Source organism: Lissotriton helveticus, chromosome 12 (genome assembly GCF_964261635.1).
Source record: "Lissotriton helveticus chromosome 12, aLisHel1.1, whole genome shotgun sequence".
Lineage (NCBI taxonomy): Eukaryota > Metazoa > Chordata > Amphibia > Caudata > Salamandridae > Lissotriton > Lissotriton helveticus.
This window is the reverse complement of record NC_136073.1, coordinates 654120028-654142564: the sequence shown is the minus strand read 5'-3', so window position 1 is coordinate 654142564 and position 22537 is coordinate 654120028.

Below are 22537 nucleotides of genomic sequence, written 5' to 3'. Positions count from 1 at the left end.
CAACAGGTATAGCGCACACCATCGCCAGCAGTTAATTACACAGCATGACCTCTCACCTTCATGCGCAGCCAAAAGCGTTTCGAGCTAAATGCTATTCGTCAGTGGCCAAAAAGGGAATGCAGAAGTGGCAATAGATACAACCATATTAATTTAGTTAATGAGAGTCCCGCCCCATTGGGTGCATGGCATCGTGGTAAATGTAGTCCATTAAATCGTTGCCTGGGCTCAAAGTTGAAATGCACACCCCAGTGGGTCCTGCCCACCTCTGCAAAATGTTAAAATAAAGTCTCCAACATGTTAAGTTCAATATCTCCCGAAGTGGGCGAAGGAGAGCGTGAATGCCAGCCAGCTTCCCATAGTATCCTGGTAATGAGGCTTCCTGTACTCCAACCTGTGCCTGCGGTTGCATGCACTTGGAGAGGCCAGATCAGCAGCGGGACCTGCTCGCGTCCGGACCAGCCGCTATAAACAAGAAAAAAGAAGGGTGCCTCAGTGAACAGGTCCCAGCAACAGGAATATCGCACACCATCTCCAGCAGTTACTAGCACAGCATGACCTCCCACCTTCATGCGCAGCCAAAAGCGTTTCGAGCTAAATGCTATTCGTCAGTGGCCAAAAAGGGAATGCAGAAGTGGCAATAGATACAACCATATTTATTTAGTTAATGAGAGTCCCGCCCCATTGGGCGCATGGCATCGTGGTAAATGTAGTCCATTAAATCTTTGCCTGGGCTCAAAGTTGAAATGCACACCCCAGTGGGTCCTGCCCACCTCTGCAAAATGTTAAAATAAAGTCTCCAACATGTTAAGTTCAATATCTCCACAAGTGGGCAAAGGAGAGCGTGAATGCCAGCCAGCTTCCCATAGTATCCTGGTAATGAGGCTTCCTGTAGTCCAACCTGTGCCTGCGGTTGCATGCACTTGGAGCCGCCAGATCAGCAGCGGGGCCTGCTCGCGGCTGGACCAGCCGCTATAAACAAGAAAAAAGAGGGGTGCCTCAGTGAACAGGTCGCCCCAACAGGAATAGCGCATACAATCGCCAGCAGTTACTAGCACAGCATGACCTCCCACCTTCATGCGCAGTCAAACGCGTTTCGAGCTAAATACTCTTCGTCAGTGGCCAAAAATGGAATGCAGAAGTGGCAATAGATGCAACCATATTTATTTAGTTAATGAGAGTCCCGCCCCATTGGGCGCATGGCATCGTGGTAAATGTAGTCCATTAAATCGTTGCCTGGGCTCAAAGTTGAAATGCACACCCCAGTGGGTCCTGCCCAACTCTGCAAAATGTTAAAATAAAGTGTCCAACATGTTAAGTTCAATATCTCCCCAAGTGGACGAAGGAGAGCGTGAATGCCAGCCAGCTTCCCATAGCATCCTGGTAATGAGGCTTCCTGTAGTCCAACCTGTGCCTGCGGTTGCATGCACTTGGAGCCCCCAGATCAGCAGCGGGACCTGCTCGCGGACAGACCAGCCACTATAAACAAGAAAAAAGAGGGGTGCCTCAGTGAACAGGTCGCACCAACAGGAATAGCGCATACCATCGCCAGCAGTTACTAGCACAGCATGACCTCCCACCTTCATGCGCAGCCAAACGCGTTTCGAGCGAAATGCTTTTCGTCACTGGCCAAAAAGGGAATGCAGAAGTGGCAATAGATGCAACCATATTTATTTAGTTAATGAGAGTCCCGCCCCATTGGGCGAATGGCATCGTGGTGAATGTAGTCCATTAAATTGTTGCCTAGGCTCAAAGTTGAAATGCACACCCCAGTGGGTCCTGCCCACCTCTACAAAATGTTAAAATAAGGTCTCCAACATGTTAAGTTCAATATCTCCCGAAGTGGGCGAAGGAGAGCGTGAATGCCAGCCAGCTTCCCATAGTATCCTGGTAATGAGGCTTCCTGTAGTCCAACCTGTGCCTGCGGTTGCATGCACTTGGAGACGCCAGATCAGCAGCGGGACCAGCTCGCGGCAGGAGCAGCCGCAATAAACAAGAAACAAGAGGGGTGCCTCAGTGAATAGGTCGCACCAACAGGAATAGCGCACACAATCGCCAGCAGTTACAAGCACAGCATGACCTCCCACCTTCATGCGCAGCCAAATGCGTTTTGAGCGAAATGCTCTTCGTCAGTGGCCAAAAATGGAATGCAGAAGTGGTAATAGATGCAACCATATTTATTTACTTAATGAGGGTCCCGCCCCATTGGGCGCATGGCATCGTGGTAAATGTAGTCTATTAAATCGTTGCCTGGGCTCAAAGTTGAAATGCACACCTCAGTGGGTCCTGCCCACCTCTGCAAAATGGTAAAATAAAGTCTCCAACATGTTAAGTTCAATATCTCCCGAAGTGGGCGAATGAGAGCGTGAATGCCAGCCAGCTTCCCATAGTATCCTGGTAATGAGGCTTCCTGTAGTCCAACCTGTGCCTGCGGTTGCATGCACTTGGAGCCGCCTGATCAGCAGCGGGACCTGCTCGCGGCCTGACCAGCCACTATAAACAAGAAAAAAGAGGAGTGCCTCAGTGAACAGGTAGCACCAACAGGAATAGCGCACACCAGCGCCAGCAGTTACTAGCACAGCATGACCTCCCACCTTCATGCGCAGCCAAACGCGTTTCGAGCGAAATGCTCTTCGTCAGTGGCCAAAAATGGAATGCAGGAGTGGTAATAGATGCAACCATATTTATTTACTTAATGAGAGTCCCGCCCCATTGGGCGCATGGCATCGTGGTAAATGTAGTCCATTAAATCGTTGAATGGGCTCAAAGTTGAAATGCACACCCCAGTGGGTCCTGCCCACCTCTGCAAAATGGTAAAATAAAGTCTCCAACATGTTAAGTTTAATATCTCCCGAAGTGGGCGAAGGAGAGCGTGAATGCCAGCCAGCTTCCCATAGTATCCTGGTAATGAGGCTTCCTGTAGTCCAACCTGTGCCTGCGGTTGCATGCACTTGGAGACGCCAGATCAGCAGCGGGACCAGCTCGCGGCAGGACCAGCCGCAATAAACAAGAAACAAGAGGGGTGCCTCAGTGAACAGGTCGCACCAACAGGAATAGCGCACACAATCGCCAGCAGTTACAGGCACAGCATGACCTCCCACCTTCATGCGCAGCCAAACGCGTTTCGAGCTAAATGCTCTTCGTCAGTGGCCAAAAATGGAATGCAGAAGTGGTAATAGATGCAACCATATTTATTTACTTAATGAGAGTCCCGCCCCATTGGGCGGCATGGCATCGTGGTAAATGTAGTCCATTAAATCGTTGCCTGGGCTCAAAGTTGAAATGCACACCCCAGTGGGTCCTGGCCACCTCTGCAAAATGTTAAAATAAAGTCTCCAACATGTTAAGTTTATTATCTCCCCAAGTGGGCGAAGGAGAGCGTGAATGCCAGCCAGCTTCCCATAGTATCCTGGTAATGAGGCTTCCTGTAGTCCAACCTGTGCCTGCGGTTGCATGCACTTGGAGCCGCCAGATCAGCAGCGGGACCTGCTCGCGGCCGGACCAGCCGCTATGAACAAGAAAAAAGAGGAGTGCCTCAGTGAACAGGTTGCACCAACAGGAATAGCGCACACAATCGCCAGCAGTTACTAGCACAGCATGACCTCCCACCTTCATGCGCAGCCAAATGCGTTTTGAGCGAAATGCTCTTCGTCAGTGGCAAAAATGGAATGCAGAAGTGGCAATAGATGCAACCATATTTATTTAGTTAATGAGAGTCCCGCCCCATTGGGCGCATGGCATCGTGGTAAATTAAATCCATTAAATCGTTGCCTGGGCTCAAAGTTGAAATGCACACCCCAGTGGGTCCTGCCCACCTCTGCAAAATGGTAAAATAAAGTCTCCAACATGTAAAGTTCAATATCTCCCCAAGTGGGCGAAGGAGAGCGTGAATGCCAGCCAGCTTCCCATAGTATCCTGGTAGTGAGGCTTCCTGTAGTCCAACCTGTGCCTGCGGTTGCATGCACTTGGAGAGGCCAGATCAGCAGCGGGACCTGCTCGCGGCCGGACCAGCCGCTATGAACAAGAAAAAAGAGGAGTGCCTCAGTGAACAGGTTGCACCAACAGGATTAGCGCACACCATCGCCAGCAGTTACTAGCACAGCATGACCCCCCACCTTCATGAGCAGCCAAACACGTTTCGAGCGAAATGCTCTTCGTCAGTGGTCAAAAAGGGAATGCAGAAGTGACAATAGATGCAACCATATTTATTTAGTTAATGAGAGTCCCGCCCCATTGGGCGCATGGCATCGTGGTAAATGTAGTCCATTAAATCGTCGCCTGGGCTCAAAGTTGAAATGCACACCCCAGTGGGTCCTGCCCACCTCTGCAAAATGTTAAAATAAAGTCTTCAACATGTTAAGTTCAATATCTCCCCAAGTGGGCGAAGGAGAGCGTGAATGCCAGCCAGCTTCCCATAGTATCCTGGTAATGAGGCTTCCTGTAGTCCAACCTGTGCCTGCGGTTGCATGCACTTGGAGAGGCCAGATCAGCAGCGGGACCTGCTCGCGGCCGGACCAGCCGCTATAAACAAGAAAAAAGAGGGGTGCCTCAGTGAACAGGTCGCCCCAACAGGAATAGCGCATACAATCGCCAGCAGTTACTAGCACAGCATGACCTCCCACCTTCATGCGCAGTCAAATGCGTTTCGAGCTAAATACTCTTCGTCAGTGGCCAAAAATGGAATGCAGAAGTGGCAATAGATGCAACCATATTTATTTAGTTAATGAGAGTCCCGCCCCATTGGGCGCATGGCATCGTGGTAAATGTAGTCCATTAAATCGTTGCCTGGGCTCAAAGTTGAAATGCACACCCCAGTGGGTCCTGCCCAACTCTGCAAAATGTTAAAATAAAGTGTCCAAAATGTTAAGTTCAATATCTTCCCAAGTGGACGAAGGAGAGCGTGAATGCCAGCCAGCTTCCCACAGCATCCTGGTAATGAGGCTTCCTGTAGTCCAACCTGTGCCTGCGGTTGCATGCACTTGGAGCCCCCAGATCAGCAGCGGGACCAGCTCGCGGCCGGACCAGCCACTATAAACAAGAAAAAAGAGGGGTGCCTCAGTGAACAGGTCGCACCAACAGGAATAGCGCACACAATCGCCAGCAGTTTCAAGCACAGCATGACCTCCCACCTTCATGCGCAGCCAAACGCGTTTCGAGCGAAATGCTCTTCGTCAGTGGCCAAAAATGGAATGCAGAAGTGGTAATAGATGCAACCATATTTATTTACTTAATGAGAGTCCCGCCCCATTGGGCGCATGGCATCGTGGTAAATGTAGTCCATTAAATCGTTGCCTGGGCTCAAAGTTTAAATGCACACCCCAGTGGGTCCTGCCCACCTCTGCAAAATGTTAAAATAAAGTCTCCAACATGTTAAGTTCAATATCTCCCGAAGTGGGCGAAGGAGAGCGTGAATGCCAGCCAGCTTCCCATAGTATCCTGGTAATGAGGCTTCCTGTAGTCCAACCTGTGCCTGCGGTTGCATGCACTTGGAGCTGCCAGATCAGTAGTGGGACCTGCTCGCGGCCGGACCAACCGCTATACACAAGAAAAAAGAGGGGTGCCTCAGTGAACAGGTCGCACCAACAGGTATAGCGCACACCATCGCCAGCAGTTAATTACACAGCATGACCTCTCACCTTCATGCGCAGCCAAACGCGTTTCGAGCGAAATGCTATTCGTCAGTGGCCAAAAAGGGAATACAGAAGTGGCAATACATACAACCATATTTATTTAGTTAATGAGAGTCCCGCCCCATTGGGCGCATGGCATCGTGGTAAATGTAGTCCATTAAATCGTTGCCTGGGCTCAAAGTTGAAATGCACACCCCAGTGGGTCCTGCCCACCTCTGCAAAATGTTAAAATAAAGTCTCCAACATGTTAGGTTCAATATCTCCCCAAGTGGGCGAAGGAGAGCGTGAATGCCAGCCAGCTTCGCATAGTATCCTGGTAATGAGGCTTCCTGTAGTCCAACCTGTGCCTGCGGTTGCATGCACTTGGAGCCGCCAGATCAGCAGCGGGACCTGCTCGCGGCCGGACCAGCCGCTATTAACAAGAAAAAACAGGGGTGCCTCAGTGAACAGGACGCACCAACAGGAATAGCGCACACAATCGCCAGCAGTTACTAGCACAGCAAGACCTTCCACCTTTATGCGCAGCCAAACGCGTTTCGAGTGAAATGCTCTTTGTCAGAGGCCAAAAATGGAACGCAGAAGTGGCAATAGATGTAACCATATTTATTTAGTTAATGAGAGTCCCGCCCCATTGGGCGCATGGCATCGTGGTAAATTTAATCCATTAAATCATTGCCTGGGCTCAAAGTTGAAATGCACACCCCAGTGGGTCCTGCCCACCTCTGCAAAATGGTAAAATACATTCTCCAACATGTTAAGTTCAATATCTCCCCAAGTGGGCGCAGGAGAGCGTGAATGCCAGCCAGCTTCCCATAGCATCCTGGTAATGAGGCTTCCTGTAGTCCAACCTGTGCCTGCGGTTGCATGCACTTTGGAGCCCCCAGATCAGCAGCGGGACCTGCTCGCGGCCGGACCAGCCACTATAAACAAGAAAAAATAGGGGTGCCTCAGTGAACAGGTCGCACCAACAGGAATAGCGCACACCATCGCCAGCAGTTACTAGCACAGCATGACCCCCCACCTTCATGAGCAGCCAAACACGTTTCGAGCGAAATGCTCTTCGTCAGTGGTCAAAAAGGGAATGCAGAAGTAACAATAGATGCAACCATATTTATTTAGTTAATGAGAGTCCCGCCCCATTGGACGCATGGCATCGTGGTAAATGTAGTCCATTAAAACGTTGCCTGGGCTCAAAGTTGAAATGCACACCCCAGTGGGTCCTGCCCACCTCTGCAAAATGTTAAAATAAAGTCTTCAACATGTTAAGTTCAATATCTCCCCAAGTGGGCGAAGGAGAGCGTGAATGCCAGCCAGCTTCCCATAGTATCCTGGTAATGAGGCTTCCTGTAGTCAAACCTGTGCCTGCGGTTGCATGCACTTGGAGCCGCCTGATCAGCAGCGGGACCTGCTCGTGGCCTGACCAGCCACTATAAACAAGAAAAAAGAGGAGTGCCTCAGTGAACAGGTTGCACCAACAGGAATAGCGCACATCATCGCCAGCAGTTACAAGCACAGCATGACCTCCCACCTTCATGCGCAGCCAAACGCGTTTCGAGAGAAATGCTCTTCGTCAGTGGCCAAAAAGGGAATGCAGAAGTGGCAATAGATACAACCATATTTATTAAGTTAATGAGAGTCCCGCCCCATTGGGCGTATGGCATTGTGGTAAATGTAGTCCATTAAATCGTTGCCTGGGCTCAAAGTTGAAATGCACACCCCAGTGGGTCCTGCCCACCTCTGCAAAATGTTAAAATAAAGTCTCCAACATGTTAGGTTCAATATCTCCCCAACTGGGCGAAGGAGAGCGTGAATGCCAGCCAGCTTCCCATAGTATCCTGGTAATGAGGCTTCCTGTAGTCCAACCTGTGCCTGCGGTTGCATGCACTTGGAGAGGCCAGATCAGCAGCGGGACCTGCTCGCGGCCGGACCAGCCGCTATAAACAAGAAAAAAGAGGGGTGCCTCAGTGAACAGGTTGCACCAACAGGATTAGCGCACACCATCGCCAGCAGTTACTAGCACAGCATGACGCCCCACCTTCATGAGCAGCCAAACGCACTTCGAGCGAAATGCTCTTCGTCAGTGGTCAAAAAGGGAATGCAGAAGTGGAAATAGATGCAGCCATATTTATTTAGTTAATGAGAGTCCCGCGCCATTGGGCGCATGGCATCGTGGTAAATGTAGTCCATTAAATCGTTGCCTGGGCTCAAAGTTGAAATGCACACCCCAGTGGGTCCTGCCCACCTCTGCAAAATGTTAAAATAAAGTCTCCAACATGTTAAGTTCAATATCTCTCCAAGTGGGCGAAGGAGAGAGTGAATGCCAGCCAGCTTCCCATAGTATCCTGGTAATGAGGCTTCCTGTAGTCCAACCTGTGCCTGCGGTTGCATGCACTTGGAGCTGCCAGATCAGCAGCGGGACCTGCTCGCGGCCGGACTAGCCGCTATAAACAAGAAAAAAGAGGGGTGCCTCAGTGAACAGGTCGCACCAACAGGAATAGCGCACACCATCGCCAGCAGTTAATTGCACAGCATGACCTCCCACCTTCATGCGCAGCCAAAAGCGTTTCAAGCTAAATGCTATTCGTCAGTGGCCAAAAAGGGAATGCAGAAGTGGCAATAGATACAACCATATTTATTTAGTTGATGAGAGTCCGGCCCCATTGGGCGCATGGCATCGTGGTAATTGTAGTCCATTAAATCGTTGCCTGGGCTCAAAGTTGAAATGCACACCCCAGTGGATCCTGCCCACCTCTGCAAAATGTTAAAATAAAGTCTCCAACATGTTAAGTTCAATATCTCCCCAAGTAGGGGAAGGAGAGCGTGAATGCCAGCCAGCTTCCCATAGTATCCTGGTAATGAGGCTTCCTGTAGTCCAACCTGTGCCTGCGGTTGCATGCACTTGGAGCCGCCTGATCAGCAGCGGGTCCTGCTCGCGGCCTGACCAGCCACTATAAACAAGAAAAAAGAGGAGTGCCTCAGTGAACAGGTTGCACCAACAGGAATAGCGCACACCATCGCCAGCAGTTTCTAGCACAGCATGACCTCCCACCTTCATGCGCAGCCAAACGCGTTTCAAGCTAAATGCTCTTCGTCAGTGGCCAAAAAGGGAATGCAGAAGTGGCAATAGGTACAACCATATTTATTTAGTTAATGAGAGTCCCGCCCCATTGGGCGCATGGCATCGTGGTAAATGTAGTCCATTAAATCGTTGCCTGGGCTCAAAGTTGAAATGCACACCCCAGTGGGTCCTGCCCACCTCTGCAAAATGTTAAAATAAAGTCTCCAACATGTTAAGTTCAATATCTCCCCAAGTGCGCGAAGGAGAGAGTGAATGCCAGCCAGCTTCCCATAGTATCCTGGTAATGAGGCTTCCTGTAGTCCAACCTGTGCCTGCGGTTGCATGCACTTGGAGCCGCCAGATCAGCAGCGGGACCTGTTCGCAGCCGCCAGACCAGCCGCTATAAACAAGAAAAAAGATGGGTGCCTCAGTGAACAGGTCGCACCAACAGGAATAGCGCACACAATCGCCAGCAGTTACTAGCACAGCATGACCTCCCATCTTCATGCGCAGTCAAACGCGTTTCGAGCAAAATGCTCTTCGTCAGTGGGCAAAAAGGGAATGCAGAAGTGGCAATAGATTCCACCATATTTATTTAGTTAATGGCAGTCCCGCCCCATTGGGCGCATGGCATTGTGGTAATTGTAGTCCATTAAATCGTTGCCTGGGCTCAAAGTTGAAATGCACATCCCAGTGGGTCCTGCCCACCTCTGCAAAATGTTAAAATAAAGTCTTCAACATGTTAAGTTCAATATCTCCCCAAGTGAGCGAAGGAGAGCGTGAATGCCAGCCAGCTTCCCATTGTATCCTGGTAATGAGGCTTCCTGTAGTCCAACCTGTGCCTGCGGTTGCATGCACTTTGAGTCGCCACATCAGCAGCGGGACCTGCTCGCGGCCGGACCAGCCGCTATAAACAAGAAAAAAGAGGGGCGCCTCAGTGAACAGGTCGCACCAACAGGAATAGCGCACACCATCGCCAGCAGTTACTAGCACAGCATGACCTCCCACCTTCATCCGCAGCCAAAAGCGTTTCGAGCGAAATGCTCTTCGTCAGTGGCCAAAAAGGGAATGCAGAAGTGGCAATAGATACAACCATATTTATTTAGTTAATGAGAGTCCCGCCCCATTGGGCGCATGGCATCGTGGTAAATGTAGTCCATTAAATCGTTGCCTGGGCTCAAAGTTGAAATGCACACCCCAGTGGGTCCTGCGAGCAGGTCCCGCTGCTGATCTGGCGGCTCCAAGTGCATGCAACCGCAGGCACAGGTTGGACTACAGGAAGCCTCATTACCAGGATACTATGGGAAGCTGGCTGGCATTCACGCTCTCCTTCGCCCACTTGGGGAGATATTGAACTTAACATGTTGGAGACTTTATTTTAACATTTTGGCAGAGATGGGCAGGACCCTCTGGGGTGTGCATTTCAACTTTGAGCCCAGGCAACGATTTAATGGACTACATTTACCACGATGTTATAAATTGTTTTGTAGCGCGCACAATTACTCGCGAGTATCCTGGCGCGTGTGAGGAGTACAGAGCAGAGGGGAGAGCCAGATCAGGCCGAGAGATTGAACAGATGGGTTTTTAGGCATTTCCTAAACTGGACAATACTCTGAGTTTCTCGAAGGTAGGGGGGAAGAGCATTCCAGGCTCTGGCTGCCACAACAGATATAGATTGGCCCCGAGCCTCACAAGCTTGAATCTGGGGACGACCATCTTGCACTGATTAGCCGATCTGAGGTTGCGGTTAGGCACATACAGAGAAAAACGTTTTCTCAAGTACAGTGGCCCTTGCTCATGCGTAGCCTTGAAGGAAAGAACCAGAGATTTGAACAAGATCCGCTGTGCCACCAGGAGCGAGTGGAGGCTGCGAAGGTGGTGGCGAACGCTAACTCTTCTAGGAATATTAAAAAGAAGTCTAGCAACCGCATTCTGAACGACCTGAAGTCGTTTGATAAGATAAGATGGAATGCCGCTGAACAAAGCGCTGGCATAATCAAGCCTCGATAGGATAAGAGCATGGGAGACCGCCTCCTTGGCTTCCATGGGGAGTAGAGGAAAAAATATGCGTAACGCTTTCAAGGTGCCAAAACAGACCCCTGTAAGCTTTTTGATGTGATCTTCAAATTTCAGATTTTCTCCGAACCAGACCCCCAGGTTCTTAGCCGGACCGCCCATTGATTTGGCGCATACAGTGTCTGGTGGCTATAGCAGGTCTCTAAAGTTGCTAGGAAACGTACCGTAGAAAAGAACTTCGGACTTATCCTCATTACACTTGAGCTGGGCCGATGCCAGCCAGCGAAAGACAGAGGAAAGACAACGCTGGACAGCCGACATATCCAAATTGTCATGTGGCCAGGTAAACAGGAGTTGGGTATTGTCTGCGTAGGCAATTATCTTAGCCCCCATATGCTCAGCCAAATATATCAGGGGAGTCAGGTACACATTAAACAATAGGGGGCTAAGCGTAGATCCCTGCGGGACACCGGTAGAAAGTGCCCTAGGTGCAGATACATAAGGTGGCATCCAAACCTGCTGAGTCCTGTTGTTCAGAAATGACATCAGCCAGTCCAGTGCCAAACCAGTAATGCCGATGGCCGACAGTCTGGCAAGAAGAAGCTCGTGGGGCACCGTGTTGAAAGCGGCAGAGAGGTCCAGCAAGATCAGAACCGCTCTGCCGCCTCCATCCAGACACTCCCGAATGGCCTCTGATATCTCGACCAAGGCTGTTTCAGTGCTATAAGCCGCCCGGAACTCAGATTGAGCCGGGTGCAAAGCACTGGAGGTCTCAACGAAGTTATCCCAGTGTCGAAACACCATTTCTCACAGACTTTAGCCAACACCGGCAACAAAGATATAGGCCGATAGTTTACCGGAGTGGCTGTGTCCAACCCCGGTTTTTTAAGAAGCGGCAGTAGTTTTGCCTGCTTCCAGCAGGTTGGGACTGTCGCAGTGGAGAGAGAGAGATTGACAATCTGAGTAACTTCCCCGCTGACTGTCCCAGCCACTCCCCCCAGAACTCTGGCCGGACAGGGGTTGGCAGGAGAACCGGACTTTATGGTTCTAAGAACTGCCAAGATGTCTGCTTCTGCAGCAGGAGAAAATCCCTCAAACTGGCAGACGGCGGGCTCGGGCGGGGGTGGGGAGGGCCCAAATAGAGGATTTTGAACATGGCAGACAGTGAGCAAGCCCTCCTGAATCATCGCAATTTTGTCGATAAAAAAGGATGATAATTCCTCACACCATTTTACAGAGGAGGGCAGTGAAGGCTGTGCTGCACAGGGAGATAAGAAACTCTTTACAATAGAAAAGATTTCTTTGCTGTTGAAATTGGCATGTGTTATTCTTCCTGCATAGTAGCTGCCCTTTGCTGTCCTAATCGCAGCATAATAGTCCCCCTGGGCAGCTCGGAGAGTAGTTTTCGCATCAGGCCTATACCCCTGCCCCATACTCATTCAAGCTTTTTACAGCCTAATTTAATTTCCCGCAGCTCGTGTGAAAACCAGGGTTTTGAAGGGGAGAAGCGCATTCTGCGAATGGTACCCTGTTTCAAAGAAGCAGTCGTCCCCTGCTCCACCCATGCATTGAAACGCCTTACCGCCTCACCCACCTCCGAGCCCAGCAGAGGTCGATCCCTTGATAGGGTGTAACCGAGGGTGGATACATTTATCTTCTGGGGTTGGACAGAGGGTAAGCTGTACCCAGCCCCTATAAGGTCATCCACCGACCAGAAGAACCTAATAAGCTCATAGTCTGACCAGGTTACATTTTCAGAGCAAAGTGCCGAAATGTCAAAATTGGAGCAGACTAGATCAAGTAAGTGCCCCCCTACAAGTGTTGGAGCTTCAACCCATTGCTTAAGTTGGGCAAGATCTAAGGCTTCCACTAGGCGCCGGGCCTCTGTAGAATCTGAGACTCCCACGTGGATGTTAAAGTCCCCTAATAGGAGAAACTTAGAGAATCTCAAAGCCCGGGGCCCTATAACCTCTTCCAGGGCATCAATAAATTGCCCTGCATAACCAGGGGGCCTATACACCAGCGTACCTCCGAGGTTAAAATGCGGGTTATTCATAAGAGAAAAATTAAGCACCTCCCCATCACTCAAGTAATCCGAGGGTTCATGGGAAAAGAGCCATTTATCCCTGTAGATCACAGCAATCCCGCCACCCCTTCCTGACTGGCGATCCAACCTCGAGATCCTAAAGTCCCTAGGGACAGCAAGCTCAACCACCGGGGCACAGGTGTCGTTAAGCCATGTCTCGGTGATAAAAAAAAAGGTCCAGCTGGTCGTCCGCTAAGATTTCAAAAACATCTGCAGTGTGCTTCACCAGGGAACGAGCATTAATAAGCCCTGCTCTGATCTGGGTGATATCAGTCCTATCTAATACGGGACTGATATGGGTCGGTAGGAAACAAAAATTACAGATTGAACATTTTCGGGCCAGGCATTCGGGGACCACCCACCGGCTGCCCCCTCACATATTATAACATTAAGTTCCATAAGGTCATTCCGAGAATACCTTTTTCTGGCCTCCTTCCCTGTGGAGGTGAGTGGGGTGGGGGTCTGGGACTGGGCACGTCCGAGGCACGGACGGGCACAGACGGGCCCTCCATTAGCGCTCCTTCGGCACACAGACGGCGCACCCGCTGCACGGGTCTGCTCTGCGTCCGGGCAGCCATTACTATTTATGTTTCAAGCCCCTCCCCCAGCTAGACCGCTACCTCAGGTCACGCCGGGATCCGGGCGTCAGGTAATATGGAGCCCTACCCTGCCCTCCACAATAAACGGCACGAAAAGCCGAGGTGGAACGGGGCAAGGGAGTATTAGCACTCACAGAGAGAGTTTACAGAAGGTACATTTAATTTTAACAGTGCAACAGTCATGAGCATAATTTTTAAAAAGAGTTGTTTAAAAAGTCCAGCTGGGGTAAGTTAGAGCAGAGGAGGATCCCCTCGCAATCTGCCAACCTCACGAGCAATGCACAAGGAGCTGCCACCACCTTGAGTAATCGCACCGACCCCCAAACATGCACTCTATTTATGTTTCAAGCCCCTCCCCCAGCTAGACCGCTACCTTAGGTCACGCTGGGATCCGGGCGTCAGGTAATATGGAGCCCTACCCTGCCCTCCACAACAAACTGCACAAAAGCAGCGGTGAAACGGGGCAAGGGAGTATTAGCACTCACAGAGAGAGTTTACAGAAGGTACATTTAATTTTAACAGTGCAACAAAGTCATAAGCATACTTTTTAAAAAGAGTTGTTTAAAAAGTCCAGCTGGGGTAAGTTAGAGCAGAGGAGGATCCCCTCGCATTCTGCCAACCTCACGAGCAATGCACAAGGAGCTGCCACCACCTTGAGTAATCGCCCAATGGGGCGGGACTCTCATTAACTAAATAAATATGGTTGCATCTATTGCCACTTCTGCATTCCCTTTTTGGCCACTGATGAAGAGCATTTCGCTCGAAACGCGTTTGGCTGCGCATGAAGGTGGGAGGTCATGCTGTGCTAGTAACTGCTGGCGATGGTGTGCGCTATTTCTGTTGGTGCGACCTGTTCACTGAGGCACCCCTCTTTTTTCTTGTTTATAGCGGCTGGTCTGGCCGCGCGCAGGTCCTGCTGCTGATCTGGTGGCTCCAAGTGCATGCAACCGCAGGCACAGGATGGACTACAGGAAGCCTCATTACCAGGATACTATGGGAAGCTGGCTGGCATTCACGCTCTCTTTCGCCCACTTGGGGAGATATTGAACTTAACATGTTGGAGACTTTATTTTAACATTTTGCAGAGGTGGGCAGGACCCACTGGGGTGTGCATTTCACCTTTGAGCCCAGGCAACGATTTAATGGACTACATTTACCACGATGCCATGCGCCCAATGGGGCGGGACTCTCATTAACTAAATAAATATGGTTGCATCTATTGCCACTTCTGCATTCCCTTTTTGGCCACTGACGAAGAGCATTTCGCTCTAAACGCGTTTGGCTGCGCATGAAGGTGGGAGGTCATGCTGTGCTAGTAACTGCTGGTGATGGTGTGCGCTATTCCTGTTGGTGCTAACTGTTCACTGAGGCACCCCTCTTTTTTCTTTTATATATATATATATATATATATATATATATATATATCCACAAACTTTGGCTCCATCGAGTCAAAAACTGCAAGCACGCTGGTATCCATTTCATTAATTGTTTTATTGAAAACCCCTCACCCCCGACAGACGCGTTTCGCCTTACGGCTTCGTCAGTGTCAGCCTATGTGTGCATAGTGCCGCCATTTTAACCCTCTGAGCACCCTTGGAACTCCAACAACATAGAAAAGGTACTCAGTGCACAAGTAACGAATGCATCTATGAATGTCTAAATACTTCATTATTTCATTGAGTTAAAAGGCAATAGAAATAAAGTGCTTAAGTGCTTGTTATCCCCAGATGATCTGACAACACACAGAATAAAAAAAATTAGAAAATAAGCAATAAAAGTATGCTTTGAACATAACAGGAAAATTGTCATTTTTAACTGTTTGAAACATAACATAGGTATTCTAAATGAGAAAAAGACATATGTCCCTCATGTGTAATCAAACATGAATCGTTTTACAAGTTTCTATAAATTCATAATCCTGTATGGTTAGTTGTATAGCCCTGAATGGGCATTGTCACAGTGTGTCTCTACAGTAGTTTAGACCGTCTAACATTGTTGGTAGATGATGAGCGATAGACTTAATATTTCTCAATCACTGTTATCATCTGCTTATGGCACACCATCCTTTGTTCTAGTCCCCACATGATCCATTGTGGCGATTAGAGGTGCACCCACATCTCCTCATCATTATTCAGTCCCAAAGGAGCCATAGTTTTTAAATCGATAATGTATTTGGATTCCAAAATCCGGAGGGCCTTGACCCTATCTCCTCCTCATTCTTGTCTGTCTGCCTGTTCAATACAATAGAAGCTAAGGAGTTCCCTGTTACTATCGTGGAACTGAGAGAAGTGGCGTGCAACCGGGTAGGTCTTATCATTTTTAGCGATTGTACGCAAGTGTTCCAGAATTCTTCATTTAGTAGGCTTGATTGTACTCCCTATATAGCGTTTCCTACAGGGACATTCGAGGCAATAGACGGTGTAATCAGAATTGCAGTTGAGGAGTTTCTTTATCTCTCTGTTGGGTGTGCCCTCATCTGTTCTTCCAGGATAATTGGTGACCTTTTTACTGTTTTTACACGCTTTCCAGCGTAGGCAGGGGAATAATCCCGTAACTTTCGATAATTCTTTTGGCTGTATTCTGGAAGAGAAATGACTATGGACTAGATGATCTCCCAATGATTTGCATTGCCTATAAGTAATAGGTGGTCTAACAGCAAGGTGTTTCTTCAAGACATTATCAGTTGTTAAAATGTGCCAATTCTTCTTAAATATGTGAACAACCTCTCCTGACCTGATGTTATAATTAGTAATCATTCTTGTGGGTTCGTCATTTGTCTATACTGGTTTGACCATCAGGAGATCCCTCCTGTTGATCTTGTATACTTTATCTGCCGCTTGGTTAAGTAAATTCCTTGAGTATCCCCTATTTTGAAATATTATACTTGCTTCTACTCTGCAATGTTGGTAGTCTCCATCTGCTGAGCAATTGCGCTTCAGGCGGAGGAATTCACCATAGGGAACATTTCTTACCAAGCTTTTCGGGTGGTGGCTCACCACGTGCAACACGGCGTTCCCCGTCGTAGGTTTTCTATAAAGTTTTGTCTGGAGAACATCCTGATCTACAAAGATCTCCAAATCCAAGTAACAGACACTAGTAGCACTAATTGTGCTAGTGAACCTAAGATTCCAATCATTGTTGTTTAACGCGGCGATGTACTTCTTGGCCGAGGCACGATCGCCGCGCCAAACAACAAAGAGATCATCTATGTATCTAGTCCATATAAGTATCTTATCTGTCCATTGGTCATAGGCCTTCCCCCAGGCCTTGTGCCTCTCCCACCAGCCCACGAATACATTTGCGTAGCTGGGGGAGAAGCACGAGCCCATAGAAGTGCCCCTAGTTTGTTTATACAATTGTCCTGCAAAGAGAAAAATTTTGTTGAACAAGCAGTATCTCATCATGCTGAGTATCATCGCATTATGTGTTCGATATTTCTCAGGTTTCCTGTCAAGGAACCATTTTGTAGCCATTAAACCATCTTAATGGGCTATGCATGTGTATAAATTGATCACATCTAAAGTGATGAGTAGCATATTAGGTTCCCAGGTGATATTGGCCATTAGTCTGAGGAAGTCCTGCGTGTCTCTCACATACAAGGGTAGATCATTCACAATTGGTGCCAAATAATAGTCTATGAAACGTGATGTGTTCTCCAATAGGCTGCCAATTGAGGACACGATTGGTCTCCCCGGTGGTCTTTTGGCATATTTATGAACTTTGGGGAGATGGTAAAACGTCGGTAACACTGGTGCCTCACATTGTAAAAACATGAACTCGTCCATGTTGATCATACCGTCATCCTTCCATGTCTCCAGCATCAGCTGATACTTTATCGTGCTTTGTACATATTCACATCTTTTTATAACGGTATAGCATTCTGTGTCTCCTAATTGACGTAGTGCCTCTTGTTCATAAGCTTCCTTTGTAAAAATCACAATATTTCCCGCTTTATTGGAGGGTTTTATTTCAATACTGGTGTCGCTTTTAAGGATTTTGATGGCTTCCCATTCTCTATGAGTTATATTGGAAGATCTCATATCCATTTTGTTTTTAGCCAGTTTTTCAAGGTCCAAAAGAATGGCACAATTGAACACATCAATAGCGTTGTGGGGAGCATTAGGTAGTTTTTTTGATTTGTTTTTGAGATTACTTGGATCTCAAATCTGTGCTATATTCCTTTGTATGCTCTGTGAGTCACTCTCCAGTTCATCTTGGGTGGGAGCTAAAATGTTCAGTAATGTTTCTGAGTGCTCTTCCATATTGCCCACAGTTACATCATTAATGTCCATTCCGCTATCACTGTCTATCATAGTTCTCGGATGTAGGAGAAATATCTTTTGGAATTTAAGTTTCCGGATTTATCTGAATAAGTCAATCCTGGTGTTTACTAAGTCAAATCCTGCTGATGGACAGAAACTCAACCCTTTCTGCAGGACCATATTTTCGTCCCTCGTTAAAATTCTTTTTGAAAGGTTGATAATAATATTCTCCTCAGAGTGAGTTACCACTTCTTGCGTCTCGACACGCTCCGTGTTACTCTTGGCGAGGCGCTTGGCAGTGCTCCCCCTCTTGCCCCTCCTGGTTTTCCTCTTTGGCTCAGTGCGAAGGGGTGATTCCGCTGCTGTGGTCTCTGTCTTGTTTCTTTTATCACCTGATACAAGTCGAAAAAAGGCGGCACGTTCACCTTCTCTTTTGCTGAAGGAGTCGTATTCTGTTCCCCTTCAGACAGCTCTACTTCAGATTCCGAGGTGTCTCTATTACTGGTGCTCGGCGTCCCTTGAGCCAAACATTTTCTCGTGGCGTAGAATTTTCGGGCAAACGTCAGAATTCGCCCCGTCAGATAATCCTGTTCATCCCGTTGGAATTTGCTTTGCTTCCTTTTTCTGATGCCTGCTTCATATTCCTTTAGTCTTTTCGCCAGGGCATCTCTCAGTTCTTCTCCGGTTTTGGTGTCTTTTTCTTTTGCGATGAGTGTCTTGAGGTCAGCTATTTCTTTCAGACACTTCTCCCTATCGCTCCATGCGTATTTGACCAGCATGCGAACCATCCCCTTTGATGACTCAGCTGTATACTCGGCCCATTCTTTTAATAATGCAGGGTCGGGATTTTTGTAGGACGGTACAGTGAAGATCGGTAATCCTCTCGGGACTCTATTGCAATCCGCGCATCTCTGAAGGGAGGTGGCCTCCCACCACTTGCGGATTTGTCTTTCCTGCAGTTTTTCTAATCGTTGAAATAGTATTTTGAGGTTGCTGCTCGGCGTGATTGATGTTATTACTTTATCGGTTCTCATGGGTTTATCTTTTGCAGGTTTAAACATGGCATCCGCAGCCGACTCCCTTTCCCCGATACTATCTTCAATGTTAGACATGTTCGTATGACTTCAAAGCAAAAGTTTCTAATTAAGACCAAGGGTGGTGATTTCTCACATTCGCTGGGTTTTCAATACTTTACGGTACCAAACGGGACAGAGGCTGAACTTTTAAATCATGAGGGGCACGGAACTGCTTCACTCACCCAGTCCGAAGAGAGTGTATGACAAACGCCATCCGACGCCGGCCTCACTGCTACTTCGCAAGGTCGAGGGAGTAGTCCCTGTTTCCGATTGTTGTTCCTGTTAATGCAGAGTCCGGTATTTATTCTCCGTGTCTCCTTCTATTGCGTTCACAGTGCCTCGGGGCTGGCGGCCCTATCAACTTAATGCACAGGAATTCACCGCCGCCGCTCCTCCAATTTCCCAGGGTGCTTGAAACCAGCGGTGGTGAGCCGCTTAGAAATCCACAAACTTTGGCTCCATCGAGTCAAAAACGGCAAGCACGCTAGTATCCATTTCATAAATTGTTTTATTGAAAACCCCTCACCCCCGACAGACGCGTTTCGCCTTACGGCTTCGTCAGTGTCAGCCTATGTGTGCATAGTGCCGCCATTTTAACCCTCTGAGCACCCTTGGAACTCCAACAACATAGAAAAGGTACTCAGTGCACAAGTAACGAATGCAGCGGCCATCTATGAATGTCTAAATACTCCATCATTTCATTGAGTTAAAAGGCAATAGAAATAAAGTGCTTAAGTGCTTGGTATCCCCAGATGATTTGACAACACACAGAATAAAAAAATTAGAAAATAAGCAATAAAAGTATGCTTTGAACATAACAGGAAAATTGTCATTTTTAACTGTTTGAAACATAACATGAGTATTCTAATTGAGAAAAAGACATATGTCCCTCATGTGTAATGAAACATGAATCGTTTTACAAGTTTCTATAAATTCATAATCCTATATGGTTAGTTGTATAGCCATGAAAAAAAAAAAAAATATGTATATATATATATATATATATATATATATATATATATATATATATATTACCTACTGGCGGTCGCCAGTAGGTATATATAGTTAGGATTTTTTCTCTATGGGATTTTTGAAAATTCTATGTCTAATAACTTTGGCGTTTGTGGACGGAATTGGCTGAAATTTTCAGGAAAATGGAACATTTTGTTTCTGAGCAGCCACTGATAATTTGGGGGGGGGTTCGTTAAGGGGGGGCTGAGAAAAAAGGGGGGTCCCAAAACGTGTTTTTCCCATGTTAATTTCCATAGGGCGGTTGGCCTCACTTTTAGCCCGAACGGCTGAATGGATTTGCACGAAACTTGGCAAAATTGTAGGGACTGGTAGCCCGATGTGCCTTTGCTAGGTCTCAATATATGTGATCCAGTGGATTTTGAGAAATTAACGTTCAAAAAAAGATATATATCTGTAAGCGCGCTCTGGGCAGCGCTCCGGTTCGCGTACTTGACGCGTAACGGAACTTCGCGTAGCGAAGCTGATTGGCTCTCCGGTGTCTGTCAACATTCTAAACAGTCCGGAGCGGCCGCCATCTTGTCTCTCGGTAGGATCGAGAGACAAGAGGAGGCCAAAACAAAGGGGGAAATGACCATAAGGGGGCATAGTAGATCCTCCCTGACCCCCTAGGTTTGATGTGGAGGCTTTAAAAGGGCCCCACGGGGCAAAAAAAATTTTTTTTTTTTGGTTTTTTTTGCGTGGGTAGCGCCCGGTTCGGGAACCGGGAAGCGCTCTGGGGAGCGTACTATAAGGAAAAAAGAATGATAGACTTTTCAAATATTGTATGTTAATTGATTGTTTGTTTTGTTGATTTTTTTTTATTTCTTTATTTTTTAAGCAATTATTTATTATTGTGATTGTGTTTCAAAATTTAATAAAATGTCTAACATTTCACAGTCTGAAATGTCGTTATTTTCATTGAACATAGCTTGTAATGTTTGAGTGTGTAAAATGTCCTCATTTTCAAGGAGGGCATCTACTGATTCCACACATTGCCGTAGTTCTTGGTCCCAAGTTTCATCCATAAATTCAATCTCATTTGGATCAATGATTTCTGGGTTGGACTCTGGAAGGACAATTTCAAATGAAATTTTTTGTTCGCTTTCCATTTTGCCTGAAATTTGCATTAAAAAAATATATATTAGTAGAGGTAGGGCACTGTTGGGATTAATTTTAGATAGGCAGTTTTTAACAGTGAATTTATCTTTGGGCAGTGTATAGTATCAGAGTGGAAGTAGGAATATAAAAAAGTGTATGTGATTTAATGTGAGTAAATTCATAATTATACAAGAGAAGCCTAACTCCATGCATAACTATAACAGAGAAGTCTATCTAAATTTATAAGTACTACAGAGGGATAGTATATAACTAACAGAAAAAGTTTACCATATTAACTTAAAGTGCACAATATACTTCAGTTTTTAAAATAACAACTTACCTTTAAAAAGAAGTTGAAGTTATTAATGAAAATCCTATTGAAATGTACACCAGGAAGTAGTAGTCAAAATGGCTGTGTTTCCTTTACTTCCTTTATATATATTCGGGTACATAACCAATCAAATGTCAGGTAAAAAAAATAGAAAATGAAAGCAACATTTTAATTGGTTGTCAATTCCAACACTTCAGATGTGTTTTGTGAAGTAATTTACCTCAGGGTATTTAGAGAGGTCTACAGGCTAAATGGCTAAATGGAATTCCAACCAAATTTGTGAAAATGGTAGGGATTGGTATGTAGTATGAGCAAATCTATATTTGGTGAAAGTGTGTCAAGGGTTTCTTCTGTAAATTACTTTCCCACCTTTTTTAATGGAGCGCTTCCCGGGGAGCGCCCCGGTACGCGAACTGGCGAGCGCCCCGGTACAAGAACCAGCAGCGTTACGGGAGTCCACCATTTTGTGTTTCAGTCGAATTAAGATACAAGATGGAGGGCAAATAATGTTCAGAATGGGTAGAAGGGGGTACAGTAGACGTATCTTGACCCCCTAGGTTTTCTGAGGGTGGCTGAGGAGGCCCATATGTGCGGGAAAAAAACATTTTTTTAAGAAATTTCGCGCGGTTAGCTTCCGGTTCGCGTACCGGGTAGCGCTCCGGGGAGCGTACTTTGTTGAAAATTAGTGAAAAAAGTTAGAGTAAAATAATAATTGTGAGTGATCAGATGTAGGGTAGCTCTGAGAAGAGCTTTTGGGTTTATGGTACATTTAGGTACTTATAAGTAGGTACCAATGCACAGTCTTAAATTCAGAATGAAAACTCTGTTCCCTTCATCTGAGAAGTGAACTCCATCTCCTCTGTAGATATCTTGCATGTAGTAACGCAAGTTATTGTTTACATGGAGCCCATTCCATGGTCTCTCATGTAAGCTGAAACAGATTTGTTTACATGCTTCCTCGACTTCTCAATTTGTGGACAAAATTGGTTCGACCACCTCCATTTCTGTCTTTGGCATATATTTGAATATACTAAGGCAGTTTGAGGAAAAAGTGCCATTAATTGCTCAAAGGTGTCCTTTAAAAGCATTTCCAGACCTACTCCAGTCAAAGTGCCCAAATCATTACCTCCACAGTGCACAATTAACAGGTTAGGTTTTGGCAAATGCATAAAGGTTTTCACCAATGGTATCAATTGGTGACATTTTAATCCTCTGTGGCCAAACCACTTAATTTCCACATCTTGTAAATTGAGGTTAGGTAAATTTCTGTTCTCAGCATACCTTTGAGCCCAGTAGATGTAACTATGTCCAACAATCCAGACAGAAAACATGGTGAGAGGAGGTTCTGCTGCAGTCAGATGACGTGTGGCAAT